This window comes from Choloepus didactylus, chromosome 2 (genome assembly GCF_015220235.1).
Source record: "Choloepus didactylus isolate mChoDid1 chromosome 2, mChoDid1.pri, whole genome shotgun sequence".
Taxonomy (NCBI): domain Eukaryota; kingdom Metazoa; phylum Chordata; class Mammalia; order Pilosa; family Megalonychidae; genus Choloepus; species Choloepus didactylus.
The window spans coordinates 192,573,321-192,583,640 of NC_051308.1; the positions used below are offsets into that span (position 1 = coordinate 192,573,321).

General features: G+C 40.3%; 1 non-coding gene across 1 annotated transcript; it reads right to left on the reverse strand.

The window, feature by feature from the left end:
* Positions 1-272: 272 nt before the first annotated feature.
* On the reverse strand, positions 273-377 carry LOC119528276. Its single transcript, XR_005215595.1, has one exon. It is a non-coding gene; the product is annotated as a U6 spliceosomal RNA (small nuclear RNA).
* Positions 378-10,320: the final 9,943 nt, after the last annotated feature.

Below are 10,320 nucleotides of genomic sequence, written 5' to 3' on the forward strand. Positions count from 1 at the left end.
AGTTGCAGTTCTACAGGAAAATCATGCATATAATACCAAGTTCCTATATATCACCCTGTTAACACCTTGCACCAGTGTGGCACATTTGCCACAATTGATAAAAGACCATTTTTATATTTGTACTGTTAACTATAGTCCATGGGTTACATTAGGGTTCATCACCCATATTTCACAGTCCTATGGTTTTTTTCTTTTTTTAAAAAAAAGTTTATTCTAGTAACATATATACAACCCAAAACTTCCCTCTTCAACCACACTCAAATATATAATTCAAAAATGTTGAACACTTCATGAATTTGTGTTATTCTTGCACAGAGGCCATACTAATCTTCTCTGTACGGTTTCAATTTTACTATATGTGCTGCCAAAGAGAGCACTATATATATAAACTTTTTAAAATGCAATTTTATTGAGATATATTCAAATACCATGCAATCATCCAAAATGTACAATCAATTGTTCACACTATCATTACATAGTTGTGCATTCAATCACCACAGTCAATTTTTTGAACATTTTCATTACTGCAAAAAATAAGAATAAAAATAAAAATAAAAGTAAAAAAGAACACCCAAAACATTTCATACTCCTTTTCCCCCCTTATTAATCATTCACTTTTTGTCCCTCTTTTCTCTACTCATTTGTCCATATGCTGGATAAAGGAGTGTGAGCCACAGGGTTTTCACAATCACATAGTCACATCATATAAGCTATATAGTTATACGATCATCTTCCAGAATCAAGGATACTAGATTGCAGTTCAACAGTTTCAGGTATTTCCTTCTAGCTATTCTAGTACACTAAAAACTAAAAAGGGATATCTATATAATGCATAAGGATAACGTCCAGAACGACCTCTCAGCTCCATTTGAGATCTCTCAGCCACTGAAACTTTATTTTAATTTCTCTTCCCCCTTTTGGTGAAGAAGGCTTTCTCAATCCCACAATGCTGGGTCCAGGCTCATCCCCGGGAGTCATGTCCCATGTTGCCAGGGAGATTTACACTCCTGGGAGTCATGTCCCAAGTAGGGGGGAGAGCAGTGAGTTTACCTGCAGAGTTAGCTTAGAGAGAGAGGCCACATCTGAGCAACAAAAGAGGTCCTCTGGGGGTGACTCTTAGGCACCATTATAAGCAGTCTTAGCCTCTCCTTTGCAGTAACAGCCATATTCTTAAATGCAATCTTGTGGAGGTAGATTTCTGATTAGGGTGTGACCTCTTGATTGAATGTTTCCATGGAGATTTGACCCCACCCATTCAGGGTAGGTCTTGATTAGTTTACTGGAGTCCTATAAAAAAGCTCACAAACAGAAGGAGCTCAGAGAAGCGGAGAGACTTCTGCAGAGATGCTTGCTGATTGCTTTGGAGATGCTAAGCCCAGAGTTTGCTCCAGAGAAGCTAAGAGAGACAAGCCCAGAGACATTTTGGAGAACACTATTTTGAAACATGACCTGGGAACAAAGAACAGCAGATGCCAGCCATGTGCCTTCCCAGCTGACAGAGGTGTTCCGGATGCCATCGGCCTTTCTTCAGTGAAGGTACACTATTGTTGATGATACTTTCATGGCTTTAGGACTGTAACTTTGTAACCAAATAAACCCACTTTATAAAAGCCAATCCATTTCTGGTATTTTGCATTAGCAAACTGGAACACTGATTTCAGGGGGAAAGTATTCAATATCGCAAGTTAAATACGATGTTATCTTTTTGGGTATACCCTTTCTCAGATTAAAGTTCCCTTTTATTCCTAGTTTGCTGAGAGTCTTTATCATGCATTGGTATTAAATTTTATCAAATATCATTTTCTCCATCTATTGAAAGGATCATCTTTCTCCTCTAGTCTGAGAATTTGATATTAATTGATTAATAATAATAAACGAAACTTGCATTTCTGGAATAATCCTGACTTGCCATACCTGTATCCATTATATAGCATGGATTGGTAAGAGAGGAAGAGGGCCCGGGCTGGGATCGAGGTGGTGGTGAATGGAGAAGATGCTCTGAGAAAGTGGATTGGGCAGGACTGAGGAGACTTGGGGCTCACAGAGAACAAGGGCTTCTGGTCTGTTCTGTAGGGAACTGTAGGTCTGGGGCTAACAGCGAGTGATACATTCTGTATCAGAGCTGTCCAGGAGATAGGTGGCCACCAGGGCTGGAGCTCTGAGGAGTCATCCAGGTGGAGATGTTGATGTGGAAGTCTTCCAATTTGAGGAGGTGCTAGAAGCCTTGGGAACAGAGGATGCAGTCCAGGGACAGAGGGCAGAGTGAAGGGAAGAGAGACCCAGCACAGGTCCCCAGGAAGGCTCACATAAAGAAGTTGGTTGAAGATGAGATGTCAGGGGAAAAATGAAGACAGAATAGCCTGAGAAGAAACCCAGGGTCCTGCAGTGTCAATGAGACCAAGAAGGACCAGGTTCCAAGGAAGGAGTGGTCAGCTGTGTCAAACAAGAGGCCAAGTGATGAAAAGACCCAGGTTGGATTAGCTTCAGATCCACCTGCGGGGACAGAGGGAGAAGAGCTGGCTCACATGGAAGCAGGAGCCTCACGTCTCCTACATCAGAGATTGAAGCTCGTGAGAGGAAGCATCTGGTTCAAGGTCACGTGCATCACAGCTGTGACTAAGCAAGGACCAGAAACCTGTCACCCTAAATCCCAGGACTTAGCTCTGATTTTGTTTCCAATAGCAATAGTTAACACTTAACAAAGTACTTACTGTATGCCAGACACTGTTCTAAGCATTCTACCTATATTAACTAATTTAATTCTCAAAACATGAGCTAGGTACTATGATTTCCTAATTCACAGTAATTCACAGATGAGGAAACTGAGACACAGAACATGGGCAAAGTCCATATTCTTAACCATTTCTCTATCCTCCTTCTGTCAAACTTAAAAGCTGCCCATCCATGGATAGGATAATAAGGTTCCTAGTCCCCAACCTTGTGATTTTGGAGTTTATACCTATATTTCTCTTGGTCTCCACAAAGTAATGCTCACGCATTGCCACTCCTCTACTTAAATCTTTCCATAGTTCCCCATTGCCTACATCCTAACCCCTAGCCTTGCCCTGACCCTCCATGATCTGGCCTAGGCTACCTCCCTTTCCTCATCACCCACCAAATATTTCACTTCCCTCTGTGGGTCAGTCAGAGAAGAAATGAAGTATGGTATGGAAGGCAGTTTACAGAATCATCAGAAGGGTGAGAAGAGCAGACTCAACAATAAGCTTCTAGGAACACGACCCCAACCAAACTGTAGAACTTGCCAGCTGAGAATCTGCTGCTGCCACCACCACCATGGCCCAACACCAAATGCCAGGACCTCAACTTCAATAGCAGTTGCAAACACCACAGGTGCCAATGCTATGTCTGTGTCAGGGACTCAACCTTAACCTGTGAGGTACCCCCAAACCAGAAGTAGTCCCCCCACTGCATTAGCAAGGTGCAATCTCTATGAGAGCCTGTTTCCTCTTGTTGCTGCCCTGCCAAGTCAAAGCCCTGGGTGAGTGTCTCTGCTCAGCAGCACTCAGGCCACATGTCGGCAAGGGAAGCTGAGAATTGGACTTCTGTCTTGGGGAGGTGGGACTCAGGAGAAGGAATCACCCCAAATACAGAAAGACTACTCAGAAGATTGACAGTCATGAATATGGCAAATGTCCTCTTCACACATGCTGTTCCTTCAGCCTGGAAAGCCTAGCTCATTATTCTGTATCACCCTACAACTACTCTTTAAAGTTATCCTGAAGTGTCACCTCTTCCAGGAAGCCTTCCTGACCTCCACCCCACTCCTACATGGGTTGCATGCCCAGAGACCTGGCAGCAACAACCACAACATGCTAACATGCTCTGATTTCCACCTCCAAACACACTAGATTGCAAGCTTCCTGAGGGCAGGAGCTATATCACTGGGCTCTTGCCACAGGCCTGACATCAATAGAAGCTAAGTGCATTGAATTAATAAATAAATAAATGAATGAATGAAGAGTCCTCTACCCGGAATTTGGCAGCAACAGGGGTTCCTCCCAGAGAACCAAGAGGGAAACAAAGACACGGAAGAAGATGTGCAGCCACAGAGATGGTATGTGGCAAACAGATGGTATGTGGCAAGGGAGAGAAGAGGCTGCCAACAGATCAGACCAGATATAACACATAGGGCTGTCAACACTATTAAAATGGTGCAGTCTCCTGGCTGGCGCAAGGTGCTGTAGAAAGAAATATCTGGAGAGGGCTGGACTGGGGATAGAAGTTTGGGTTCCTTTAGAATCTGATAGGGTCATTTGTGTGTTCCTGAGCCATTAAGATGGAGAAAAGATAGACATGGCTTTGAACCCCTTTTTCTGCTACTGGTTCTCTGAGTGGCTTTGACAGGTGTTTACCTTCCCCATGCTTCAGTTCCCCCCTTTGTAAAATCAGGATAATAATGCCTCATCCCTCCTGAGAGGGTATGAGGGTACATGAAGTCAGTTTGTAGAAGTGTCTAGTGTATAGTTGGCCCTCAGAAAATGGGCCTCTTCTTGCCCCAACCACAGGCCAGGAGACAATTTTTTCCCACTAGTACCTCCCCTACAGCCTCCTGCCCCTGCTCGGTCCATTCCTCCTTCTCTTTTATGGCATACAGCAAATTTTTTTGTGCTTTTAAAATGTTTACTTAATGCATTAAAACCAAAAATAGTAACTGAAGAAATCAGATCACTGGTATGAAGTGATGTCAGTGTTGAGCAGCTGGGTAAGGGGCATTGGGCAACTCTGATGTCACATTTCCTGGCCTGGCTACCCAGGGATGACCACACCATACATGTGCAACCCTTGGGTTCCATTGAGATTAAAAATTAAAAAAAAAAAAAGAAAAGAAAAAAAAAAGCCATGGGCAAGAATAATGCAGGTGTTCCCCTCTTTACAGGGATCTTTGAAAAGCAGGTTATAATTCGTTTGGTAAATGGAATAGTCTTCTAGAAATTCTAAGGCAAGGGAGGTGAGCACTTGTTAGTTCTTTGCTCAGCCTTCATTCCCCCTTCTTTGGTGACAAAGTCTGCTTCTCCTTCAGGAACTTGCCCTGCCCTACTTTTCTTTTTTTAATTCAGTTTTATTGAGATGTATTCACATACCATACAATCATCCATGGTGTACAATCAACTGTTCACAGTACCACCTCACAGTTGTGCATTCATTACCCCAATCTATTTTTGAACATTTTCCTTACACCAGAAAGAAACAGAATAAGGATAAAAAATAAAAGTAAAAAAGAACACCCAAAGCATCCCCCCATCCCACTGTATTTTCCATTTACTTTTTGTCCCCATTTTTCTACCCATCCATCCATACACTGGATAAACGGAGTGTGATCCACAAGGTTTTCACAATCACACTGTCACCCCTTGTAATCTACATTATTATATAATCATCTTCAGGAGTCCAGACTGCTGGGTTGGAGTTTGGTAGTTTCGGGTATTTACTTCTAGCTATTCCAGTGCATTAAAACCTAAGAGGTGTTATCTATATAGTGCACAAGAATGTCCACCAGAGTGACCTCTTGACTCCATTTGAAATCTCTCAGCCACTGAAGCTTTGTTTCATTTCATTTCGCATCCCCCTTTTGGTCAAGATGTTCTCAATCCCACGATGCCGGGTCCAGATTCATCCCTGGGAATCATATCCTGCGTTGCCAGGGAGATTTACACCCCTGGGAGTCAGGTACCACGGTAGAGGGGAGGGCAGTGAGTTCACCTGCCAAGGTGGCTTAGTTAGAGAGAGAGGGCCACATCGGAGCAAGAGAGGCACTCAGGGGGAGACTCTTAGGCACAATTATAAGCAGGTTTAGCCTCTCCTTTGCCCTGTCTTACTTTTGGGTCCAGTGAGGCTGACCTCAGACTGATCTGGCAGATGAAAATATCCCATCACCTTGAGCACAGGGATTGGCCCTATAGGTAGTCACATGACCCAAGTAAGGCCAATGAGAGGAAGACCTGGGATTCTAGGCAGAGCTACCAGGGCTAGATGCTGCTTTTTCACTGCGGTTACCAAGCTGGGAGAATGTAAGTCTGGAACATCTTCGGAGTTCTCCAGAGAGCCTACCTGAAAAGGAAACTAACACCAAAGAAAGCAGAGCCAACAGTTAGAAACATATATCTAGCGGTGCATCTGAGGTCCTGGACCCAGCCAAACCTGAAGCCAGTGCTGACCCTGGGCATTTCAGTCACATAAGCCAAAACAATCTCCTGTTTTCCTTATACAACAAGTAACTAAAAATGGATCAAAGACCTAAATATAAGACCCAGAACCATAGAACTCCTAGAAGAAAATGTAGGGAAGCATCTTCAAGATCTGGTGGTAGGAAGTGATTTCTTAGACCTTACACCCAAAGTGCAAGCAGCAAAATAAGAAACAGATAAATGGGACTGCCTCAGAACTGAATACTTTTGTGCTTCAAAGGATTTTATCAAGAAAGTGAAAAGGCTGCCTACTCAATGGGAGAAAATATTTGGAAACCATATGTCTGATGAGTGTTTAATATCCAGAATATATGAAGCAATCCTACAGCTCAACAATAAAAAGACAAACAACCCAATTATAAAATGAGCAAAAGAACTGAATAGACACTCTTCCAAAGAGGAAATACAAATGGCTAAAAAGCACATGAAATGATGCTCAAAATCACTAGCTATTAGGGAACTGCAAATCAAAATCACAGTGAGATATCATCTCACACCTACTACAATGGCCAGTATTAAAAAAACAGAAAACTACAGGTGTTGGAGAAGATGTGGAGAAATAGGAACACTTACTCACTGTTGGTGGGAATGTGAAATGGTGCAGCTGCTGTGGAAGACAGTTTGGCGGTGCCTCAGGAAGCTAAGTATAGAACTTTCATAAGATCTGGCAATCCTGCTACAGGGTATATACTCAAAAGAACTGAAAGCAGGGACACAACAGACATTTTCATACCGATGTTCACAGCAGCATTGTTCACAATTGTCAAAAGACAGAAACAACCCAAGTGTCCCTCAAGCGATGAATGGATAAACAAAATGTGGTGTATATGTATGACGGAATATTATTCAGCTGTATGAAGGAATGAAGTTCTGAAGCACGCAACAACATGGATGAACCTTGAGGACGTTATGTTGAGTGAAATAAGCCAGACACAAAAGGACTAATATTGTATGGTCTCACTGATATGAACTAATTATAATGAGCAAAGTCTTGGAGCTGAAATCTAGAGTATAGGTTACCAGGAGATAGAAAGAGGATAGAGAAATTGGGCAGCTTGATGCTTAATATGTACAGAATTTTTAATAAGTTTTATTGTAAATGTTTGGAAATGGATAGAGATGATGGTAGCACATTACTCTAAGGTTAACTAACAGTGCTGAATTATAGATGTGATTATGGTTGAAAGGGGAAGTTTAAGGTTGTGTATGTCACTAGAAGGAAAGCTAGAGAATAAAACACAGGACCATAACTAAGTGAACTCTGCTGTGCACGATGACTGTGGTTAATTGTACGAATATAACAATGTTCTTACATGAACTAGAACAAATGTATGTCATTATTAAAAGGTGTTAATAACAGGGTGGTATATGGGGAAAAATACAACTAATGCAAACTATGGACTTTAGTTAATAGTAACATTGTAGTATTCTTGCATCAGTTGTAACAAAGGTACTATACTAATGCTAAGTCTCAATAATAGGGGGTATAAAGGGTATGGGATTTTTTTTTTTTTTTTTTGGAGCAACAAGAATGTTCTCAAATTGATTGTGGTGATGAATGCACAACTCTGTGATTATACCAAGAGCCACTGATTATAAACTTTGGATGGACTGTGTGGTGTGTGAATAAGACTGTTTAAAAATAAAATAAAATGAATAGAAACTAGCCAGTATTGGAAGATGATGTGGAGAAACAGGACCAAGCATTCATTGCTGGTGGGAATGTAGAATGCTGTGGCTGCTGTAGAAGACAGTTTGGCAGTTCCTCAGAAAGTTAAGTATAAAATTACTATACGACCCAGCAATCCCACTTTTAGGTATTTACCTCAAAGAATTGAGAACAGGGACTTAAGCAGATATTTGCACACTGATGTTCATAGTGGCAGTCGTTCACAATTGCCAAAAGATAGACACAATCTAAGTATTCCATCTACAGATGAGTGGACAAACAAAATATGGTGTATACATGCAATGGAATATTGTTTGGCCATAAAAAGGAATAAAGTGCTGGCCTATGTGACAATATGGGTGAACCTTGAAGATATCATGTTGTGTGAAACAAGCCAGACACAAAAGGACAAATATTGTATGATCTCACTGATATAAAATAATTAGAATAAGCAAATTCATAGTCAGAAACTAGAATGCAGGTTACCAGGGACTGGGGTAGGGGTAGAGAATGTGGCGTTAATGCTTAACTCATAGAGAATTTCTGTTTTGGGTGATGGAAAATTTTGTTATTTTATGGCGGTGATAGTAGCACAATATTGAGAATGTAATTCACATCACTGAATTATATATTTGAATATGGTTAAAAGTGGAAATTGTAGGTTGTATATATGTTACAAGAATAAAAAAAAATTTTTTTTTAAAAATTAGACTATACAATGCAAACAGTGAGCCCTAATGTAAACTATGGACTATAGTTAACAGTATAATTATAATAATATTGTTTCAGCAATGTAACAAAGACATCACACTAATGCAAGAGTTAACAAAAGGGAAAACTGCTTGTGTGTGAGTTGGGGCATGGGGAGTAATATATGGAAACTATATTTCCTGCACGATTTTTTTTAACCTACAACTTCTCCAATAAAAAAAATAAAAAAGTTAAAAAAAAAAAAAAAAGCAATGATTAGACCAGGGTCTCCTATTTGCTTGCACACACCGGAGAACGGCCATGTAACTACCCACTGGGCCATGGGGGTGGCAATATTAAAATTTCTGCTATTTGTTGTTAATCTCATCTTTTAAAATTTCTATTCCTGTCTATGTTTTATAATATGCAAATTATTCTTGTATGTAACTTGTAAATAAATAAACATACAGATATTGCAATTTGTTTTGTTTTGTTTTGCTTAAGCCAATGTGAGTTAGTTTGCTCTCAGATCCGGTTTAAATCACTAGGTGTGGAAAATCTTTTTTTATCTCAAAGTTCACAGTAGAAAAAGCAACTTAATGGACTGGTAATGGTGATGGCCTCCCCTGAGAGTCCCTGAATCTTGTGGGACAGACTTGGGTAGGAGACTCACTTTCTCCATATGTATATTTTTTTGACCATTAGAACATATTTTCAGTGTGAAAAATTCAATTGTTTATGTTCAAACAATGTAACTTGTTATTTAAAGAATAATAGAAACAATTTGCTCACTCACCTAAACATTTATTTTCTAATCATGTTACGTCATTTTAGACAATTTGAAAAATACCAAAATGCTTAAAAAAAAAAAAGAAAATTAAAAGCATCTGTAACCTCACCATGGTTGACATTTTAAGATATTTCTTTCTGATTTTTTTCAATTGTTTTTCATGTTTATGTTATTCAGCCTTATTTGATCCCTATAGCAACTCTATGAGGTAAGTATCATCAGTATTCCCATTTTACAGAGGAGAAAACTGAGACTTACAGGGGGAAAATGACTTCTTAAATTGAGAGCTACTAACTGATGTCATATCACACCCAGACACACACATCACACACATCTACTTTGGAAAAAATATCTTATATAAATTGTATTCTAATGTTTTCCACTTAAAATTATATCATAAATGTTCACCAGTGGCAATGAGTATTTCTTTCAAATATGAACATGAATGGCTGCAAAATATTCTCTGATATGACTGAAGCATCATTAATTTATTTAATCATAACCTATTGCTATTATAAGTATTTTGATGTTTCTTTATTATTAATTTGGTGGTGATAAACTCTCTGGTATGTGAATGCTCACATCTCTGGTTATTTTTCAGGTTAATCCCCATAAGTGGATGTACTAGGTCAAAGAACACGAACTCTCCCAACCCGGGGTGCCATCCTGCCCTGCAGAAGGGCTGGACAAGTTACAGTCCCAATAGCATCCAAGAGTGTGTCCATACTGCAACCACACCCACTGGTCTGTAGCTTACTCACCTATCCACTCCTTCCCCTTCCTATACAGCAAGAGTCCACATTTGCACTTGCACTTTTGGCAGAATGTAAAAGGGTCTCAGACATGGATAGGACAGCAGGCTTCAGAATTTCCTGTCACCGCTGTCTTCATCACTTTCAACGTGGGCACAGGTCCTCATTATGAGCCTTACCCAAAACTTGGGAATGGAAGTCTCTCTCTTGGCA